The sequence below is a fragment of the Salmo salar genome, chromosome 27 (assembly GCF_965601325.2).
Source record: "Salmo salar chromosome 27, fSalSal1, whole genome shotgun sequence".
In the NCBI taxonomy this organism is placed as follows: domain Eukaryota; kingdom Metazoa; phylum Chordata; class Actinopteri; order Salmoniformes; family Salmonidae; genus Salmo; species Salmo salar.
The window spans coordinates 19797808-19820059 of NC_138317.1; the positions used below are offsets into that span (position 1 = coordinate 19797808).

General features: G+C 43.0%; 1 long non-coding RNA gene across 1 annotated transcript; it reads left to right on the forward strand.

Moving 5' to 3' along the window:
- The first annotated feature begins 14152 nt into the window (after nt 1–14152).
- On the forward strand, nt 14153–20383 carry LOC106588607 (uncharacterized). The gene is made up of 3 exons (XR_001324678.3): nt 14153–16606; nt 16701–16894; nt 18691–20383. It is a non-coding gene; the product is annotated as an uncharacterized LOC106588607 (long non-coding RNA).
- Nucleotides 20384–22252: the final 1869 nt, after the last annotated feature.

The following is a 22252-nucleotide window of genomic DNA, read 5'->3' on the forward strand; positions in this document are numbered from 1 at the left end:
CAAAAGAGAGGTTGAACAGACTGGTAGAAGGGGTTGCAACAAAGGCGGTGGATCATTTTAGGAAGAGAGGGTCCAGATTGTCAAGCCCAGCTGATTTGTGCAGGTCCAGGTTTTGCAGCTCTTTCAGAACATCTGCTATCTGGATTTGGGGGAAGGAGAAGCTGGGGAGGCTCGGGCAAGTAGCTGCGGGGGGTGCAGAGCTGTTGGCCGGGGTTGGCGTAGCCAGGTGGAAAGCATGGCCAGCCGTAGAGAAATGCTTATTGAAATCCTTGATTATCGTGGATTTATCGGTGGTGACAGTGTTTCCTAGCCTCAGTGCAGTGGGCAGCTGGGAGGAGGTGCTCTTATTCTCCATGGACTTTACAGTGTCCCAAAACATTTTGGAGTTAGAGCTACAGGATGCAAATTTCTGTTTGAAAAAGCTAGCCTTTGCTTTCCTAACTGACTGCGCGTATTGGTTCCTGACTTCCCTGAACATTTGTGTATCCTGGGGACTATTCGATGCTAGTGCAGTCCGCCACAGGATATTTTTGTGCTGGTCGAGGGCAGTCAGGTCTGGAGTGAACCAAGGGTTATAGCCGTTCTTAGTTCTACATTTTTTGAAAGGGGCATGCTTATTTCCGATGGTGAGGAAATTACTTTTAAAGAACGACCAGGCATCCTCTACTGACAGGATGAGGTCAATATCCTTCCAGGATACCCGGGCCAGGTCGATTAGAAAGGCCTGCTCACAGAAGTGTTTTAGGGAGCGTTTGACAGTGATGAGGGGTGGTCGTTGGACCGTGGACCCATAGCGAATGCAGGCAATGAGGCAGTGATCACTGAGATCCTGGGATTTAGGGTTCCTTGATAATTTGTGTGAGATTGAGGGCATCTAGCTTAGATTGTTAGACTGCTGGGGTGTTAAGCATATCCCAGTTTAGGTCACCTAACATAACTCTGAAGATAGATGGGGGGGCAATCAATTCACATATGGTGTCCAGGGCACAGCTGGGAGCTGAGGGGGGTCTATAACAGGCGGAAACAGTGAGGGATTTATTTCTGGAGAGATTAATTTTTAAAATTAGAAGTTCGAACTGTTTAGGGATAGACCTGGAATGTATGACAGAACGTTGCAGGCTATCTCTGCAGTAGATTGCAACTCCTCCCCCTTGTTGGGATAGAAATCTCAGAATTTTTGGTGGCCTTCCTAAGCCAGGATTCAGACATGGCAAGGACATTAGTGTTGGCGGAGTGTGCTAAAGCAGTGAGTAAAACACACTTAGGGAGAAGGCTTCTGATGTTTACATGCGTGAAACCAAGGCTTTTACACTTACAGAAGTCAACAAATGAGAGTGCCTGGGGACACACAGGGCCTGGGTTAACCTCTACATTACCTGAGGAACAGAGGAGGAGTAGGATGAGGGTACGGCTAACGGCTATCAAAACTGGTTGTCTAGTGCATTGGGGACAGAGAATAAAAGGAGCAGTAACCGAAAGGTTGCTAGTTTGAATCCCTGAGCCGACAAGGTGAAAAACTGTCAATGTGCCCTTGAGCAATACACTTAATCAACATTTTCCAGGGTCACCATTGATAATGGCAGACCCTAGCTGTTACCCAACTCTCCGAGGGGTCTCAGGGAGAGTTGGGTTTCCAATTCACACGTGTAAAATACACACTTGTACATGTGTGATATTGGACAAATATAAGCACCCACCTAATTATTATAAACACTAATGTGTCTTTGGGATATGGGTAATGTGTGACAGTGCTGTACTATATGATTGGTATGTCAGAGGGATCCAGGCTAGAGTGTATGACATTCAGTCTGTACTGTACTGTATGCCAGAGGGATGTAGGCTAGTCTATATTATAACCAGTCTGTACTGTATCATATGTCAAAGGGATCCAGGCTAGACTGTATAATATCCAGTCTGTACTGTACTGGATGTCAAAGGGATCCAGGCTAGACGGTATCATATACAGTCTGTACTGAATGTCTTAGGTATCCAGGCTAGACTGTATAATAACTAGTCTGTACTGTACTGGATGTCAAAGGGATCCAGGCTAGACGGTATCATATACAGTCTGTACTGTATGTCAAAGGGATCCAGGCTAGACTGTATAATAACTAGTCTGTACTGTACTGGATGTCTTAGGGATCCTGTGATGTGAATAGGGGTCCAGGCCCACAGGCTAAATGTGAAACAACAGGAGCTGGACAATGGAAGGATAAATGTTCCTTCATCTGGAGAAGCTCAATCTTGCCCTGTTTAAACCAGGTGCTCACATACGTCCTGTGTTCTGATCTTATCCACATTCTGATTGTGCCCACATTTTCAGACTGGTGAAGATGATTAAAAGACACATTGTGAACTGATTGTGATCAGATCTTCCTGACCCCCTCCGGAGGTGGTCGAGTGGTATCTGGACATCTTACGAGTGTAAACGGATCCATTTATATCATCATTATCCCGCCCTCAAAAATCATTGATTTGATTTACAGTTGTTTATTTACAACTATGACATAAGCAGCAACCACTGTGTCTACTGCTCTAATATAGTTTCGATAGTAAGATTCCCTGAACTTTTGTGACTGAATCAATATTGATACCTTCTCTAACAAGAACATCTATAAAGCAGACAATATCAAATTAGATGAAGTTTGTTCGTTCACAATAAAACAAGACTGGCAACCAGCAAGCATGTCCTGCAGAGAGTCTGCCATCAATTCATCAGGTGAACAGATAAATGTGCAGCATTAAGTTAAAGCTAGTGATCACATACATCATAATACAGAGCACCTTACAAAGACAAATAGATGTTTCTCAGGACAGTCAGGACTGTTTACAGGCAGCATTTTTCTTTGTCGCAGCAGCAGCATGGATCCACTGAAGAGGAGGACAGGGATATATATGCAAACCAATCAATGGAAAACAACATTGAAAGAGCCAAATTCAGTTAGTATTTTCGTAAGATTAATATGAATTCATTGCTATGTACTCACCAATTATTGGCTTTTTTGTGGAATGCACATTCTTTTTACTTATGATAAACAGAACATGCTTTCCCACCTCTTTCTAAATGTGAGACAGTAATGTCATTCTCTATGTCACAAGCGTCGTCGAAAGGGGACCAAGGCGCAGTGTGTAAAGTGCTCATATTTCTTTTATTAATGATCACACTTCAACAAAATAACAAAAACGACAGCCAACAGTCCCGTCAGGTACGTAGACAAAACGGAAAAACAACTACCCACAAACCCCAAAGGAAAACAGGCTGTCTAAGTATAGCTTCCAATCAGAGACAACGAAAGACATCTGCCTCTGATTGGAAACCATACCCGGCCAAAATCTGGAAAACAAAACATAGAAATAGAATACTAGAAAAAACCCACATATAAACAGAAAACCCAAAACCACCCAACACAACCACCTGTCACGCCCTGACCGCTCTACTATGCAAATTACCTCTTACAAGGGTCAGGACGTGACACTCTAAGCAAAGGATCCCATAAAATTCCCTTTTCCCTGCTGGTAACTGCTTTGAAATCACCTCTGTCACCATTCTCTCCCTAGGAGAATGGAGAATTTTATTGGGAGATTATTTTGCTCAGTAAATGTGAATGCTTTATTACTTTCATTATACAAACTCTCCAGTGAAAGTGATACTTTGCCATGCATGTTTTTACGTCACTAAGTGCAACCTGCGAAATTCAATCGGTGGAAGGGAGCTACCTTGAACTGTTTAACATGAACTCATTCTAATTGAACTCTCCTACTCCTTCCAGACTGGCTAATCTCTTTCAATACGATGAGACACAATGAGGTCACCATGCCAACGACCATGTCACCAGCCAACCAGAGACGTAATCTGAGATCTCTTGCACAGCAGTGACAACATTGACTCCTCCAGCTGTGTTCTTTGGATGTTTTGTTTGTCTTGTACATTTAATATAATAGGATATGCCATTTGTCAGATGCTTTTATCCAAAGCAACTTAGCATGGTGCGTGTGTACATGTTGATATGGGTGGTGGAAATTGAAATCACAATCCTGCAGAATGTTGCAAGTGCCATACCCTACCAACTCTGCCACACAGGACCACAGATTTAGACTGTGGAACATTTCTTCTGGTAGTTCTACCTTTCTATGACTCAAAAGTGTGTGTTAATAGCATAGATATCAAACATACAGTACAGGGTATGTATCATATACTGGGTCTATATACAGCGCATTCGGAATGTTTTCTGACCCCTTGACTTTTTCCACATTATGTTACATTACAGCCTTATAAAAAATAATCCTCATCAGTCTACACACAACACCCCATAATGACAAAAACAGGTTTATAGAAATGTTTGCTAATTTATTAAAACTAAAAAACAGAAATATCTTATTTACATAAGCATTCAGACCCTTTGCTATGAGACTCGAAATTGAGCTAAGTTGCATCCTGTTTCCATTGATCATCCTTTAGATGTTTCTACAACTTGATTGGAGTCCACCTGTGGTAAATTCAATTGATTTGGAAAGTCACACACCTGTTTATATAAGGTCCTACAGTTGACAGTGCATGTCAGAGCAAAAACCATGCCATGAGGTCGAAGGAATTGTCCGTAGAGCTCCGAGACAGGATTGTTTTACCTTTCCCCAGGCACAGATCTGGGGAAGGGTACCAAAACATTTCTGCAGCATTGAAGGTCACTAAGAATGCAGTGGCCTCCATCAGTATTAAATGGAAGAATTTTGGAACCACAAAGACTCTTCCCAGAGCTGTCCGCCGGGCCAAACTGAGCAATCGGGGGGGGGGGGGGGGGGGGGGGGAGTGCCTTGGTCAGGGAGGTGAGCAAGAACCCGAGGTCCTCTGTGGCGATGGAAAAACCTTCCAGAAGGACAACCATCTCTGCAGCACTCCACCAATCAGGCCTTTATGGTAGAGTGGCCAGACAGAAGCCACTCTACACTAAAAGGCACATGACAGCCCGCTTGGAGTTTGCCAAAAGGCACCTAAAGAGACAAGATTCTCTGGTCTGATGAAACCAAAATGTAACTCTTTGGCCTGAATGACAAGCCTCACATCTGGAGGAAACCTGGCACCATCTCTATGGTGAAGCATGTTGGTGACAGCATCATGCTGTGGGGATGTTTTTCAGCAGCAGGGACTGGGAGAATAGTCAGGATTATGGGAGAGATGAACAGAGCAAAGTACAGAGAGATCCTTGATGAAAACCTGCTCCAGACTGCTCAGGACCTCAGACTGGGGCGAAGGTTGACGTCTCAGCAGAACAACGACCCTAAGCACACAGCCAAGACAGCGCAGAAGTGGCTTCGGGACAAGTCTCTGAATATCCTTCAAGGACTTGAACCCGATCGAACATCTCTAGAGAGAAGACTCAAGGCTGTAAATGCTGCCAAAGATGCTTCAACAAAGTACTGGGTAAAGGGTCTGAATATTTATATAAATATGATTTTTCAGGGTCTGAATACTTTCCCAATACACTATATGATATAATAGGCTACCAACTTTAGTCAATTATGTCGACTCAATTAACTATCTGGAAGTTTCTAAATGACAGATATCTCAATTGTGGTAAACATTTCCATGCCCATAATAATTAATAGATGTGAATATCCATGCCTAAACAAATATAGCCTCAGACAACCAAATACTATCATTTACAGATTTTCCTCTTATTTATTTCCTTCGTGACCTAAATGAGTTCAAACTTTAACTTCTTTGGGATAGGGGGCAGTATTTTCACGTGTTCAGACTTTAACATCGAGAAAGTCCTGTGCCTTCCTTTAATCTTCGCCATATTTTTTCATCGTCATATAAACGCTTGGCCAGAATAATTCAGGGATTAAATAGTCGACAAAGAAATAATTTGGCTCTGGGATGTTTGGATTAGTCTTGTATCTGTCCGAGCTTCAGACTGTCAGCTGTGAAACAAGATTTGTTTTTCTTATTCTTTGCCAGAGTTGATCTACAACCTACTAATCACAACTGAACTCTAAATCCCTTTTTCAATCACATCACTGGGAAAATAAAATATTAGATCATTTATTGGGGCATATGCATTTTCCATTTAAATTGCTTACTCAAAGAATAACAAACTGCTTAATTTAGGCTGATGCGGATCATCAGCCTTAAGATAAGAATCAATGCAGTAATTACAATATTACCTCATGTCCCCAGTGGGAGTGTTGTGTCATTGACTTTCGGTCCTCTTAGGATCGGATGGGTTGATGAGTGCATCCAGACAAAAGAATGATTGGCCTTGCATTTCAAGGGTTAGTTGGTTTAGTAATGACAACACAAAACGACCATATGATGACCTGTAGTCCTCAGAAAGGACAGAAGTATCTCTACCCTCTAGTTTATGTCCACACTCTCAAGTTCAGCTGCATGTTTCTGTTAAATTCATTTCAAAATGTCAATATTTAAAATCCTGTGAAAGTCCTGAATACGTAGTCCCGATGCAGTAGTCCTGCAGTAAATAGTTGACGTGCACACAAACCTTTCCTACATTAATGAAGTGTGGCAAATAGCAGTACAATGCAAAATACTGAACAAAAAACACACGTCACACACGCGTGCAGCACTTATGGCAGAGCAGTAGAATACATTCGAGTCAGGTTCTGCTCTCAGAGGACAGAGAGGCTATTATAAACTGATGAGGTGGAGGAGAGCTGTATGAAAATGATTCCTGGGTCTTTTTTTAAAGCATTAATTAGTGGCTCTGTCACTGACGACCATTCTGTAGAGATGACTAATGCTCTCTCCCTCTCTCCATCTCTCCCTCCCTCCCTCCCTCCCTCCCACGGGTCCTCATGACCAGTTGGCACAGGGATGTCAAAGTTACATTCACATAGAATGCTCTACGAGCAAAGGAGTCCCATTGCACCAGTGGAGGCTGGTGGGAGGAGCTATAGAATGAGGGGTTCCTTGTAATTGTTGGAATGGAATGAATGGAAAGGAGACAAACATGTGGTTTCCATATGTTTCATGTGCTTGATAAAATTCCATTGATTCCATTCCAGCCATTACAATGAGTCAATCCTCCTATAGCTCCTCCCACCAGCCTCCTCTGCATTGCACATACAGTAGAACATATCCTGGCAGGCATACAATGTATTAAGTGCTGTTACAGTACCACTATATGCCTTGACACAAAGTCTTCCATTGTTGAAATCGAAGGACATATTATGGATATAATTGCTTTTTCTGGTCAGTTTTGGGTTGAATAGACAGGTCAAGTCTCATTCTATCTCAAAATAAAATTAAATCACATTTTATTGGTTGCATACACATATTTAGATGTTATTGCATGTGTAGCGAAATGCTTGTGTTCATAGCTCCAACAGTGCAGTAATATCTTGCAATCTGCAGGCAGGAGAGCATCCTACATCCCGATCTAAAATAAGAGGCTTGAACATAGAACCAAAGAGGCACTCTATAGAGACTTAGAAATGACTAACATTCATCTTAACATGTTCCACCATGTCTTTCCACAGAGTGAATCTAAAAGAACAGCAGAGCAGCTGGCAGGCTTCGTGAAGGGTCAGAGGTCAGAGAGGAAATGCAGATTGTAGGACAGAGGCAGGTCAGCATGGTCAGCCAGACTGCATCCCATTCCCTATGCCCTACTTTTGAACAGGGCCCATAGTGTGCTGGTAAAAAGTAATGCACTAAATAGGGAATAAGATGCCATTTGGGAATTAGCCAGTCAGTCCACGCTCGACATCCAGTCCAGGCATGGGCCGTTTCTGCAGCATGTTGAGTACAGACTCACACCAGCCCAGCCCGTCCGTCTACCCAGCCACCATCCACCAGCTCACCTCTAACCCCCAGTCGGTCAGGGGTTTGATCCAGCCATCACCCTGCAGCTGCCCAGCTGTTACCAGGAGACCCAGAACCTCCTCCGGACCCAATTAGGCCCAGCCGGGTTTCTCTCCTCTGGGTCCTCATCCCCCAGCTGGCCCCCTCCACAGGGTGTATTCCTCCGAGGAGAGGGGAGAGGAGAGAGAGGGCGAGGATAGGGAGAAGAGGCAGAGCCAGGCATGACACTGATGTGGGCGTACAAATGCTGAAGGGGAGGGCAACGGGAGGTGCAACCTTTGAGGCGATGCCAATAAGTGTTTTCAAATGAATGCCACTCTTGTCAAACGTTCGCTTTTTTTTGTAGCTACACTGCCATAGCCACCATGTCCAGGGTTAGTGCCTGAGGCTATTACACAATGACAGTCACTTTTGTTTTTGTAGTCTCTCATTGGCTGCGTTTAGACAGGCAGCCCAATTCTGATCTTTTTTCCACTAATTCGTGTTTTGACCAATCACAGCAGAACTTTTCACATCAGATCTTTTTCAGAGCTGATCTGATTGGTCAAAAGACCAATTAGTGAAAAAAGATCAGAATTGGGCGCTGTCTAAATGCAGCCATTTTGTCTTCCTTTACCTCTCCTTATTACTCTGTCTGTTTCCCTCGTGTTCTCTTTGTCTGTTCAACAATTTTTCCTTTTGACATTGTTGGTTTTGTCCATTAAGAATATTTCTCTTTTAAGAGTATGAGAATGGTTCCGTATGAAGACTTGGCTGACAGAACACATCTAACTTATGTTAATGAGTTCTCCCAGAGCGACTAGCTGGCCAACTGCCCTACAATGTGAGACAGTGACAATCTATTCTGTCAATTAGCCTGTTCTACAGCCAGAGTGTTGGGGACAGCTGGTCACCGTGATGCGACGCCAGCCAATATATCACAGATTTAATATTCAGTCACTGCAGCTATTATTTTACATTTCTTTCCAGGACTTAAACAGATGACTATTTTCTACATTGTAGAATAATAGTGAAGATATCAAAACTATGAAATAACACATATGGAATCATGTACTTAACTAAAAAAGTGTTAAACAAATCAAATATATTTTAGATTTTAGATTGTTCAAAGTAGCCACCCTTTGCCTTGATGACAGCTTTGCACACTCTTGGCATTCTCTCAGTCTTGAAAGAGTTACCATTTAATGCTGAGCACCTGTTGGCTGCTTTTCCTTCACTCTGCAGTCCTATTCATCCCAAACCATCTCAATTGGGTTGAGGTCGGATGATTGTGGAGGCCAGGTCATCTGATGCAGCACTCCATCACTCTCCTTCTTGGTCAAATTGCCCTTACACTTTCAAAGTTATTGAAATGTTCCGTATTGACTGACCTTCATGTCTTAAAGTAATGATGGACTGTCGTTTCTCTTCGCTTATTTGAGCTCTTGTTGCCATAATATGGACATGGTCTTTTACCAAATAGGGCTATCTTCTATATACCACCCTACCGTGTCACAACACAACTGATTGGCTCAAATGCATTAAGAAGGAAAGAAATTCCACAAATTAACAAGGCCCACCTGTTAATTGAAATGCATTCCAGGTGACTACCTCATGAGCTGGTTGAGAGAATGCCAAGAGTGTGCAAAGTGGTCATCAAGGCAAAGGGTGGCTACTTTGAAGAATCAAAAATATGAAATATGTTTTGATTTGTTTAACACTTTTTTGCTTACTACATGATTCCCTATGTGTTATTTTATAGTTATGATGCCTTCACTATTATTCTACATTGTATAAAATAGTAAAAATAAAGAAAAACCCTTGAATGAGTAGGTGTGTCCAAACTTTTGACTCGTACTGTACATGATGAACCATGTGACAGAATCAGACATTTTATTAGCTTTAATATGCGAATTGAGACATTCGCTATCCTAGAAGTTAATTGGGAGGATTTGGGTCTAGAAAAAAATATTTACTGTGCTATATTCTCTCACTTTATTTGTGTGAAGCACATGACTGGGACAATGGTTTCATTGGATTCAGCATATGGTCATGCTACTCTTATCAACCACCACCAGACCCAATACAGCTATTCAGCCAGGATACAGAACTACTCCCACAGGGTTCAACCAGCACCAGTATTCCCTATACTTTTGGTATTTTTGTTACATTTAATTGTATTTCAAAAAAAGTTAATTGTTTCTCTGACATTAAAATGATTGCATATTTAGAAAATCAAATTCGCCAAGATTTTGTGTGTGTGTGTAAAGAGCTCCACAACAGACACATGAGATCCTCCTCAATGAGCTAAACACAGTGTGACACATGGGTAACTCTGGTCTAATGCTAATAACACAAGCTATTCCGTTTTTTAGAATATTGTGAATAAGTATCTCACGGTTCGGGAGACAAATTGTTTTGCAAACGTGCACAATTAAACTGCATTCCTTTCAGTGCACAGACCATCAATATCATCAAAGATCGGTTCAGCTTCAGAAAGAACACACACGATGGGTCGTATTTGACCGTAGAGACGTGAGAAAAAGGAATAGTTTTTACTACTTATGGACAAAACTGAAGACAAAATCCAAAAAGTTAACTCCTTCAGGAGATCCAATTGAGTTTGTCTTCATGTGACAAATTGATTGGATGAAGACATAATGCTAATTGCCAGGCAGTCATAATATGGGTTCCAAATGGCACCCTATTCCGTATATAGTGCACTACTTTTGTTTTATGGGCCCTGGTCATAAGTAGTGCACTAAATAAGGAATAGGGTGTCATTTGGGATGTAGTCCTGGTAGTGACCCTGCTAAAGAGTCCAGGCCAGGGAGGATTCTAGTCTGAGTGTTATAGTGAGGAGGGTTGGGGGAGGGAGTGCTATGCTCCCTAGAGATGTGTGTGCACACAGCCTTGTGACAAATGAACATCAAACAGGCCCTGTGGTTCACACAAGGTCTATGAGGAAACCTCTCCCTCTACTGATATATTAATCTGTGGTCTCACCCACCGTTAGAGAGAGCTGTGATCTGATACCTTACCGCAGCCCTGGACCACTCTCAATCACATAAAACTGAAGCAATTTAATTCAAAACAAGGGCTCTGTCCCTAATGGCACCCTATATAGAGCGCTACAGGGCTCTGGTTAAAAGTATAGGGAACAGGGTGTCATTTGGGACGTAGACAAGAACTTTATCACCTCCTCCCTATTCACCCGTATTGTAAACCTGGGGAATATCACAGTGATTTTCTACTGCTGACATGCAGGCTAGGTGGGATTTCATTGGCTCTAGGTGCATAAAGATGATCGTTAAGGTGAGGACGACAGAGAACAAGGTTTCTTTTAGTGCAATTAGTTTCATCCTATAAAATACTGTACCTTCTCTGTAATTACCAATCAAATGTTATTCATCCACACTAGACTCTGAAGGCTTTATCTTCATTGTACAAAATATTTATTTTCATTTGACCCCCCCACCTTAAAAAAAACCTCTAAACCTAAAAACGATAAATACATTGTCTGTAGGGCTTGTCACACCCTGATCTTGTTCAACTGTCCTTGTGGTTGTCTCCACCCCCTCCAGGTGTCGCTTATTATCCCCGGTGTATATATCCCTGTGTTTCCTGTCTCTCTGTGCCAGCTTGTCTTGTTTACCAAGTCAACCAGCGGTTTTCCTTGCTTGTATTTCTTCCCAGTCTCTGTTTGTTTCTAGTCCTCCTGGTTTCGACCCTTGCCTGTCCTGACTCTGAACCCGCCTGCCTGACCACTCTGCCTGTTCTGACTATCAGCCTGCCTATCCCCTTGTACTGTTTTTGGACTCAGAACTGGTTTCTGACCCCTGCCTGGCCTAACCTCGAGACTGCCTATCTTCTGGTACTGTTTGGACTCTGACCTGGTTTATGAACTCTCGCCTGTCCCCGAACTGCCTTTGCCTACTGCCTTTGTTATAATTAAAATCAGAGCTTTACCATCTGCCTCCTGTGTCTGCATTTGGGTCTCACCTTGTGCCCTTATAGGGCTGAGAAATTAGAAACTTAGTGTAGGTCTTTGGTAAGACTTTGCAGGGATAAACAACATGAGCTCAGTAGGAAACTTATATAATCAGCATTTATTGAGACGTTCGTAAATGTTAGTAATCCTTTGAAGTTAATATTTTACCATGACTGTCACACCCTGAACTGTTTCACCTGTCTTGTGATTGTCTCCAACACTCACCAGGTTGCCTCATGTGTATTTATACCTGCGTTTTCTGTTTGTCTGTTGCCAGTTTGTCGTGTCCCATCAAGTCCTACCAGCGTGTTCCCGTGTTTCCTGTGATCTAGTTTTTGCTTTTTCTAGTCTTCCCAGTTCTGACCATTCTGCCTGTCCTGACCCTGATTCTGCCAGCCGTCCTGTATCTGCCTGACTCTGATTTGGATTACGACTTTTTGCCTGCCTTGACCTACCAATTACCTGCCCCTTGTATATTAAACCTCTTAGGGCTAGGGGGCAGCGTTCGGAAGTTTGGATGACTGACGTGCCCAAAGTAAACTGCCTGTTGCTCAGGCCCAGAAGCTAGGATATGCATATAATTGGCAGCATTGGATAGAAAACACTCTGAAGTTTCTAAAACTGTTAACATAATGTCCGTGAGTATAACAGAACAGATGTGGCAGGCGAGAATCAATCCGGAATTTCATTGCTAGTCTATGGGATATACAAATAAAAATGACCCAGATTGTAGTTCCTATGGCTTCCACTGGATGTCAACAGTCTTTAGAAAGGGTTTCAGGCTTGTTTTTTGAAAAATGAACGAGTAGTTGTAGTTTTTCCCAAGGCGTCTCTCATTAGAAAAGTAGTCTTGTTGAGCGCATGAATGAGGTGCCCGCTCTTCGTTATTTATCTTCCCTATTGAACATACTATTCTCCGTCTTAAATTGTATTGTTAATTTAGATATTAGAGTACCTGAGGATTAATTAGAAACATCGTTTGACTTGTTTGGACGAACTTTATCGGTAACTTTTTGGATTTCTTTGTGTGCATGTTAACCTCTATGGGCTAGGTGGGACGCTTGTGTCCCACCTACTCAACAGCCAGTGTAATCCCGTGGCGCGTTATTCAAATTCCTCAAAAATGCAAAAACTTCAATTTTTCAAACATATGACTATTTTACACCATTTTAAAGACAAGACTCTCGTTAATCTAACCACACTGTCCGATTTCAAAAAGGCTTTACAACGAAAGCAAAACATTAGATTATGTCAGCAGAGTACCCAGCCAGAAATAATCAGACACCCATTTTTCAAGCTAGCATATAATGTCACATAAACCCAAACCAGAGCTAAATGTAGCACTAACCTTTGATGATCTTCATCAGATGACAACCCTAGGACATTATGTTATACAATACATGCATGTTTTGTTCAATCATGTTCATATTTATATCAAAAACCAGCTTTTTACATTAGCATGTGACTAGCATGTGACTAGCATTCCCACCGAACACTGCCGGTGAATTGACTAAATTACTCACGATAAACGTTCACAAAAAGCATAACAATTATTTTAAGAATTATAGATACAGAACTCCTCTATGCACTCGATATGTCCGATTTTAAAATAGCTTTTCGGTGAAAGCACATTTTGCAATATTCTCAGTAGATAGCCCGGCATCACAGGGCTAGCTATTTAGACACCCAGCAAGTTTAGCACTCACCAAAGTCAGATTTACTATAAGAAAAATGTTATTACCTTTGCTGTCTTCGTCAGAATGCACTCCCAGGACTTCTACTTCAATAACAAATGTTGGTTTGGTTCAAAATAATCCATTGTTATATCCAAATAGCGGCGTTTTGTTCGTGCGTTCAAGACACTATCCGAAAGGGTAAATAAGGGTGACGAGCATGGCGCAATTCGTGACAAAAAAATTCTAAATATTCCATTACCGTACTTCGAAGCATGTCAACCGCTGTTTAAAATCAATTTTTATGCCATTTTTCTCTTAAAAAAGCGATAATATTCCGACCGGGAATCTGCGTTTAGGTAAACAGACGAAAGAAAATAAAGCATTCGGTCGACTCGGGCACGCGCCTAAGCCCATAGTACTCTGATCGGCCACTTGCCAAACACGATAAAGTGTTTCAGCCAGAGCCTGCCTCGATATCGTTCAGCTTTTTCCCTTGGCTCTGAGAGCCTATGGGAGCCGTAGGAAGTGTCACGTTATTGCAAAGATCCTCAGTCTTCAATAAAAAGAGCCAAGATGAAACACAACTTGTCAGACAGGCCACTTCCTGCATGGAATCTTCTCAGGTTTTGGCCTGCCATATGAGTTCTGTTATACTCACAGACACCATTCAAACAGTTTTAGAAACTTTAGGGTGTTTTCTATCCAAAGCCAATAATTATATGCATATTCTAGTTACTGGGCAGGAGTAGTAACCAGATTAAATCGGGTACGTTTTTTATCCGGCCGTGTCAATACTGCCCCCTAGCCCTAACAGGTTAAACTAGTGGATTACTGAAATCAAAGGCGCCAACTAAACAGACTTTTTTTGGATAGAAGGACTTTATTGAACAAAACGACCATTCATTGTGTAGCTGGGACCCTTGGGATTGCAAACAGAGGAAGATCTTCAAAGGTAAGTGATTTATTTAATCGCTATTTGTGATTTGTGTGATGCCTGTGCTGGTTGAAAAAGTATTTTGATGTGGGGCGCTGTCCTCAGATAATCGCATGCTATGCTTTCGCCGTAAAGCCTTTTTAAAATCTGACAACGTGGTGTAGGACATTTGTATGTTCATGTATGTTTAATATTACTATTTTGTCATTTGAATTTGGCGCGCTCCAACTTCACCGGATGTTGTCAATTTTTATCCCGCTAACGGGATCGGATCCCTAAGAGGTTTTAATAAACTCTGAGACTCGTACTATCCACCTCCTGTGTCTTCATCTGGGTCTTTGCCTGAGCCGTGATATTGTGAACTGGCCATGACTGACCCAGCAGACTCGGACAAGCTCCGCAACGCTGTCTCCTCCCAAGGAGCCACCATTGGATGACATAAGGAGTTACTGCAAACTCCATACCCTGGCAGAACGCAATGACCATGTGTTTAATACATTGCTGGAGTAATTCTGCTGATTCCTGACTAGGCAGCAAGCCACAACAGTAATCCCCCAGACTCTCATCAACCCCGCCACCAGCGGCACTTCCTCCCAGCCAACCCCGATGTCCCGAGAACCTTGCTTATCTCCTCCAGAGTGCTTCGCTGGAGATTTTGGAACCTGCTGGGCATTTCTCTCCCAGTGCTCCCTCATCTTTGAGCTGCAGCCTTCTTCGCTCCCTTTGGACCGCTCGAAGATAGCGTACTTGATAACGCTGATGTCCGGGAGGGCCCTCGTCTGGGCTATGGATGTGTCGGAGCAACAATCAACTGTTTGCCTCAGTCTGGAGGAGTTTGTGGCGGTTCTCTGAAAATGTTCAGATTCTCCGTTCAGATTCTCCCAGCAACTTTTAAAGGAAGAACCACTCTACAAAACAGAAAAGACACAGGACGTCTTATTTAATGAAAGTGGTTGCAGTCTGCCGTGAAGCTTTCATCCATGTATACAGGTAAGAGTCAGTTTGATATTATACGTTTCTAATTTTGTCCGAAAGTTGTTTTCATTGCAAGTTAAAGCTTGCTGTTTGCTAGATAGCTGAAGTTTGATGGCTGGATTGCTAGCTAACATTAAACCGTTAGTAATGTTTTCTCAGAATGACATTTCACATTGTTAGTTATAGCCTAATGTTAGCTAGCTAACGAGCTAACATTGAACCTATTTGGTTAACTTTATCTAGCTATGACAAGCGGTTTGTATTACTAGTACTCTGGATTGGGATTAGAGTTAATTGTTTAACTGGCTAGCTACATGCCTAAACAATAGACCCCAAGTTAAATCTTGCTGTTAGGTTGCTAGAGAACATTATGTGTATGAATCAAATCAAATCAATCTTTATTTGTCACATGCGCCAAATACAACAAGTGTGGACCTTACTGTGAAATGCTTACTTACAAGCCCTTAGCCAACAGTGCAGTTCAAAAAGAGTTAAGAAAATATTTACCAAATAAACTAAAGTAAAAAAGAATCAAAAGTAACACAATAAAATAACAATAACGAGAATATATACAGGGGGTACCGGTACTGAGTCAGTGTGCGTGGGTACAGGTTAATTTTGGTAATTTGTACATGTAGGTAGAGGTGAAGTGACTATGCATATATAAAAAACAGCGAATAGCAGCAGTGTACGAAACAAATGGAGGGGTGTCAATGTAAATAGTCCAGTGGCCATTTGATTAATTGTTCAGCAGTCTTATGACTTGGGGGTAGAAGCTGTTAAGGAGCCTTTTGGTCCTAGACTTGATGCTCCGGTACTGCTTGCCGTGTGATAGCAGAGAAAACAGTCTATGACTTGGGTGACTGGAGTCTCTGACAATTTTATGGGATTTCCTCTGACACCACCTCTGAACTGTGTGTAGTGATGTTTTCTCAGAATGAAAATATTTGTATCTGGAATTTGTCTTTCAGCATCAGTTGACCAGTCATAAAAAGAGAATGGTCTAATGCCTCCCATCAAAAAGAGAGCTAGCCCAAGGAAGCACAGTTTACACCTGAAGCATTAGGACTTGCAGCAAGTGGTGAACTTCATCAACTACGCAGATGATAATGCAATAGTATTACCAGGACGCCACCCAGGACACAAACACTTTGGTGGAAAGCTGCTGCCATCTCATGTGACAAAAGCAGCAGTGTTGCGTCTCTACAAGGAATCGATGACAACACTTGGTATGTAAAGCATCAACACGTTTTGATTATTTAATTGACCTCCAAAATGATTTGCACTACTTTTTTGATCTCACATTATTTCTGTATTTTCCAGAAGCTGTTATTAAGTCAGCCAAGCTGAAGAAGCAAGAGCAGCATCTCGTGCTTGTTCAGAATGAGTGGTCTGTCTACCAGAAGATGGTTATTGACTGCAAGACCACCTGTCAAGACCTGCAGTTGTCTATGGGGCCCTACTGAACCAGCAAGCAAGACATCAAGATGCATTACAGCTTTGATTTTGCTCAACAAGTAAGCAACATTTCCTCCTTTATACTGATTAAGGACATAGATGGATAGATAGATATACACCAATATATATATATATATATATATATATATATATATATATATATATATATACACTGCTCAAAAAAATAAAGGGAACACTTAAACAACACAATGTAACTCCAAGTCAATCACTCTTCTGTGAAATCAAACTGTCCACTTAGGAAGCAACACTGATTTACAATCAATTTCACATGCTGTTGTGCAAATGGAATAGACAACAGGTGGAAATTATAGGCAATTAGCAAGACACCCCCAATAAAGGAGTGGTTCTGCAGGTGGTGACCACAGACCACTTCTCAGTTCCTATGCTTCCTGGTTGATGTTTTGGTCACTTTTGAATGCTGGCGATGCTTTCACTCTATTGGTAGCATGAGACGGAGTCTACAACCCACACAAGTGGCTCAGGTAGTGCAGCTCATCCAGGATGGCACATCAATGCGAGCTGTGGCAAGAAGGTTTGCTGTGTCTGTCAGCGTAGTGTCCAGAGCATGGAGGCGCTACCAGGAGACAGGCCAGTACATCAGGAGACGTGGAGGAGGCCGTAGGAGGGCAACAACCCAGCAGCAGGACCACTACCTCCGCCTTTGTGCAAGGAGGAGCAGGAGAAGCACTGCCAGAGCCCTGCAAAATGATCTCCAGCAGGCCAAAAATGTGCATGTGTCTGCTCAAACGGTCAGAAACAGACTCCATGAGGGTGGTATGAGGGCCCGACGTCCACAGGTGGGGGTTGTGCTTACAGCCCAACACCGTGCAGGACGTTTGGCATTTGCCAGAGAACATCAAGATTGGCAAATTCGCCACTGGCGCCCTGTGCTCTTCACAGATGAAAGCAGGTTCACACTGAGCACATGTGACAGACGTGACAGAGTCTGGAGACGCCGTGGAGAACGTTCTGCTGCCTGCAACATCCTCCAGCATGACCGGTTTGGCGGTGGGTCAGTCACGGTGTGGGGTGGCATTTCTTTGGGGGGCCGCACAGCCCTCCATGTGCTCGCCAGAGATAGCCTGACTGCCATTAGGTACCGAGATGAGATCCTCAGACCCCTTGTGAGACCATATGCTGGTGCGGTTGGCCCTGGCTTCCTCCTAATGCAAGACAATGCTAGACCTCATGTGGCTGGAGTGTGTCAGCAGTTCCTGCAAGAAGAAGGCATTGATGCTATGGACTGGCCCGCCCATTCCCCAGACCTGAATCCAATTGAGCATATCTGGGACATCATGTCTCGCTCCATCCACCAACGCCACGTTGCACCACAGACTGTCCAGGAGTTGGCGGATGCTTTAGTCCAGGTCTGGGAGGAGATCCCTCAGGAGACCATCCGCCACCTCATCAGGAGCATGCCCAGGCATTGTAGGGAGGTCATACAGGCACGTGGAGGCCACACACACTACTGAGCCTCATTTTGACTTGTTTTAAGGACATTACATCAAAGTTGGATCAGCCTGTAGTGTGGTTTTCCACTTTAATTTTGAGTGTGACTCCAAATCCAGACCTCCATGGGTTGATAAATTGGATAGATTATTTTTGTGTGATTTTGTTGTCAGCACATTCAACTATGTAAAGAAAAAAGTATTTAATAAGATTATTTCATTCATTCAGATCTAGGATGTGTTATTTTAGTGTTCCCTTTATTTTTTTGAGCAGTGTATATATAATGGATAGTAGGCAAATACCTTTCACTGGCTGTGTAAAGACAGACTGACAGGGGTGAGACAATTAATTGTAATTTATCTTACTGTTCTTTTGTTGTTTGCAGGTGAAGTATGCTTCTGACCCTATACAGCCAGGTTCCATCTACTTTTTAACTCCTCGCAAGTGTGGCTTGTTTGGTGTCTGCTGCGAAGGAATACCACAACAAGTCAACTACTTGATTGATGAAGGATTGTCATCCAGCAAAAGTAGCAACGCAGAGCATCAACTACATGCAACATTTCTTCACCAACACATGTGGACCTGAATTGTGATACTGCAGTAGCCAAAACAAGAAAAAGTTAGTGCTCTGGTATTGTGCCTGGCGAACCATACACAAGCTCCACCACAGTCTGGACCTTCACTTCCTGATCACAGGCCACACCAAGTTTGCCCCCGACTGGTGCTTCGGCCTCATCAAGCAGCGCTTCCGAAATACCAGAGTGAACACTTTGTCTGAGATTGCTGGTGTTGTGAAGGACAGCACAGTGACAGGGGTCAACATCCCACAGCTGGTTGGACTGGAGGATGATACAGTGCTGATGGAAAGCTATGGCTGGCAACAACACCTGACTCCATACTTCAGGCCGCTGCCACAGATCAAGCAGTACCAGCACTTCAGGTGAAAATCATTTTCATTGCCTTGTATGTGTTTATTCTTCTTATATAAACTTGGGAGGTGAACTGATGTTGTGCAAGGTTGTAATGTCTTCTGAATTGTATTCCCTGATTTACAACTCCGATGCTCTGGAGCCTGGTGTTGTTGTCACCAAGGAGCGTTCGAACTCAGTCGGGACCAGGTTTCAACTGCTTTGCAACGCTGACATCCTTCCTCCCATAGATGGTCTGACTTTACAAGCACCACCTAGACTGGACACAGCTAGACAAACATATATTTTTGAGAAGATCAGGGAGTTTTGCGACAAAAAGGCTATGGGCATCACATGCCCTGCACCAAAGTCTGCAGTGTCTCTTTTCAAATGACTCTCTCCTAACACACACGCCATACGCTACATTTTTGGGGTATCCTGCTGCTCAGCCACTTTACCCGATTGTATGCATTGTATGCATATAACTACCTCGTCTATCACTGATATTGTTATTGATATTGTTCTTGTACATACTGTAGATTATTTTATTTATATTGACACTATCTATTTCTGATATTGCTACTATGCAAGTAACAATTTGGCTGTACCGTTTACACCTTCTGTAGAGACCCATCCACTTAGCAAGACTTGATATATTGATATGTAAAATGAATTTTGATATCTGTGGTCGTAACATGATTTTGTGACATACTACAAAATAGCATGTGACCGTATCAAGTGTCCACCACATAAGTATATGGCACATGCATCTGTTTATGTGTTGTACATGTGCACCTCACTCTGGCCTCAATTCAGGTTTTATGGCCTTATATATGGAATACTATGTGATAAGTGCATGTGTAACAGTATATAATGTGTCACGCCTGCTCCCGCTCCCCCTCCCTGGCGCTCGAACGTGCCCGGCTCCCCAGCATTACGCACTCCTGCCACCATCATTACGCACACCTGCTATCTGCCCCGTCATGCGCATCAGGGATTATTGGACTCATCTGGACTCAATCACCTCTGTCATTACCTCCCCTATATGTCTGGTTCCCCGCTCTGCTCCTGGCTTCAGCATTAATTGTCGTTTGTCGTTGTTTACCCGTGTGCTGACGCTGTTCCTGTTTTGTTACCTGTCTGTTCCTGAATAAATGTTGACTCCCCGTACCTGCTTCTCATCTCCAGCGTCAGTCATTACAATAAAGCAAGATAATGTACTGGTGTGAAGGCATTTGGGCAGTGGTGTAAAGTACTTCAGTAAAAGTACTTTGAAGTATTACTTAAGTATTTTTGGGGGATACCTGTACATTACTATTTATATTTATGGCAACTTTTACGTCACCACATTCCGAGAGAAAATAATGTACTTTTTACTTTTTACTCCATACATTTTCCCTGACACCCAAAAGTACTCGTTACATTTTGACAGGAAAATTGTACAATTCACACACTTATCAAGAGAACATCTCTGTTCATCCCTACTGCATCTGATCTGGCAGACTAACTAAACACAAATGCTCCGTTTGTATATTATGTCTGAGTGTTGGAGTGTGCCCCTGGCTATCCGTCAATATTTTATTTATTTATTTATGCCATTTGGTTTAAGGTAAGGAATTTGAAATGATTTATACCTTTACTCAAGTATGACAATTTAGTACTTTTTCCACCACTGGATGTGGCTGGGGTTATAGCATTTCTTTCACATGACCCATCAATTTAGACAAGTGTGTCTGGGTAAGCATCATCTAATATTTATAAATTATTTGGACACTTTCTGTTTACCTGTACATTTTTCCTTATTGTAGGTTACTACCACTTTTAGTCTTAATCTTTACTACACTACTCACTGTTTAGCACATGACCTCACATGTGAATCCTTAAAGAAATGAGTGGGGCTGGCTTAAGAGGGGGCGAACAATGTTGGATGGGTGTAGATAAAGGAGAGCTCTCCAGTAGGTACCAAAAATATTCAAATGCCTTTTTCTCAAAATTGAGTTTACAAGTTTATCAACTTTCAAAGCAGAATTAATTTCCCATTGTTCCTCAAAAATGCAGTTTATGGTATACCATTTTGTATCTCTGAGTCTCCACCAATTACCAATGTAAAAAACTCAATTTCAAATTTTGCTACATAAGACCGAATCCAGGTGGTGAGTAACATTTGTGTTTGCCTACCTCGACGACATCCTCATTTATTCCCTGTCAGCTCAAGAGCACGTCCTCCATGTCCGACAGGTCCTCCAGCTTTTCGTGAAGGCAGAGAAATGTGAGTTCCATCGCTCCACCATCTCCTTCCAAGGATACGTCATCACTGCAGGGAATATTCAGATGCACCCTGACAAGGTGAGAGCGCTGGTGGATTGGCCTCAACCTATATCCAGAGTGCAGCTGCAATGTTTCCTGGGATGTGCTAATTTCTACCGTCGTTTCATCTGGGGTTACAGCACCCTTGCTTCCCCCCTCTCTGCACTCACCTCTCCCAAGGTTCCGTTCATATGGTCTCCAGCAGCTGACTGTTCGTTCTCAGACCTCAAGCAGCGATTCACTACAGCTCCCATCTTAATCCATGGTGGAGGTTGATGCCTCGGACATCGGGGTGGGGGCTGTCCTGTCCCAGCGTTCTGCACCCTCATTGGGTCATCGGCCAGCCTAGCCTCTGGTTTCATCCATCAGTCTAACAGCCAGTCGGAGCGAGCCAATCAGGACCTGGAGACGACTCTTTGTTGCCTCGTGTCCGCCAATCCCACCACCTGGAGCCAGCAACACGTGTGGGTGGAATATGCCTGCAACACCCTTCCCTGTTCTGCTCCTGTTCTCGCCTTTTGAGTGTTCCCTGGGATATCAGTCCCCGCTTTTCCCAGAGCAAGAGGAAGAGGTCAGCATACCTTCTGCCCAGATGTTCATCCGTCGCTGTCTCCGTACCTGGAAGAGAGCCCAGGCCGCTCTTCTCAAGACCACCTCCAAGTATCAACGACAGGCGGACCTCCACCAGACCCTTGCTCCCCGCTACCATCTTGGGCAGAGGGTATGGCTTTC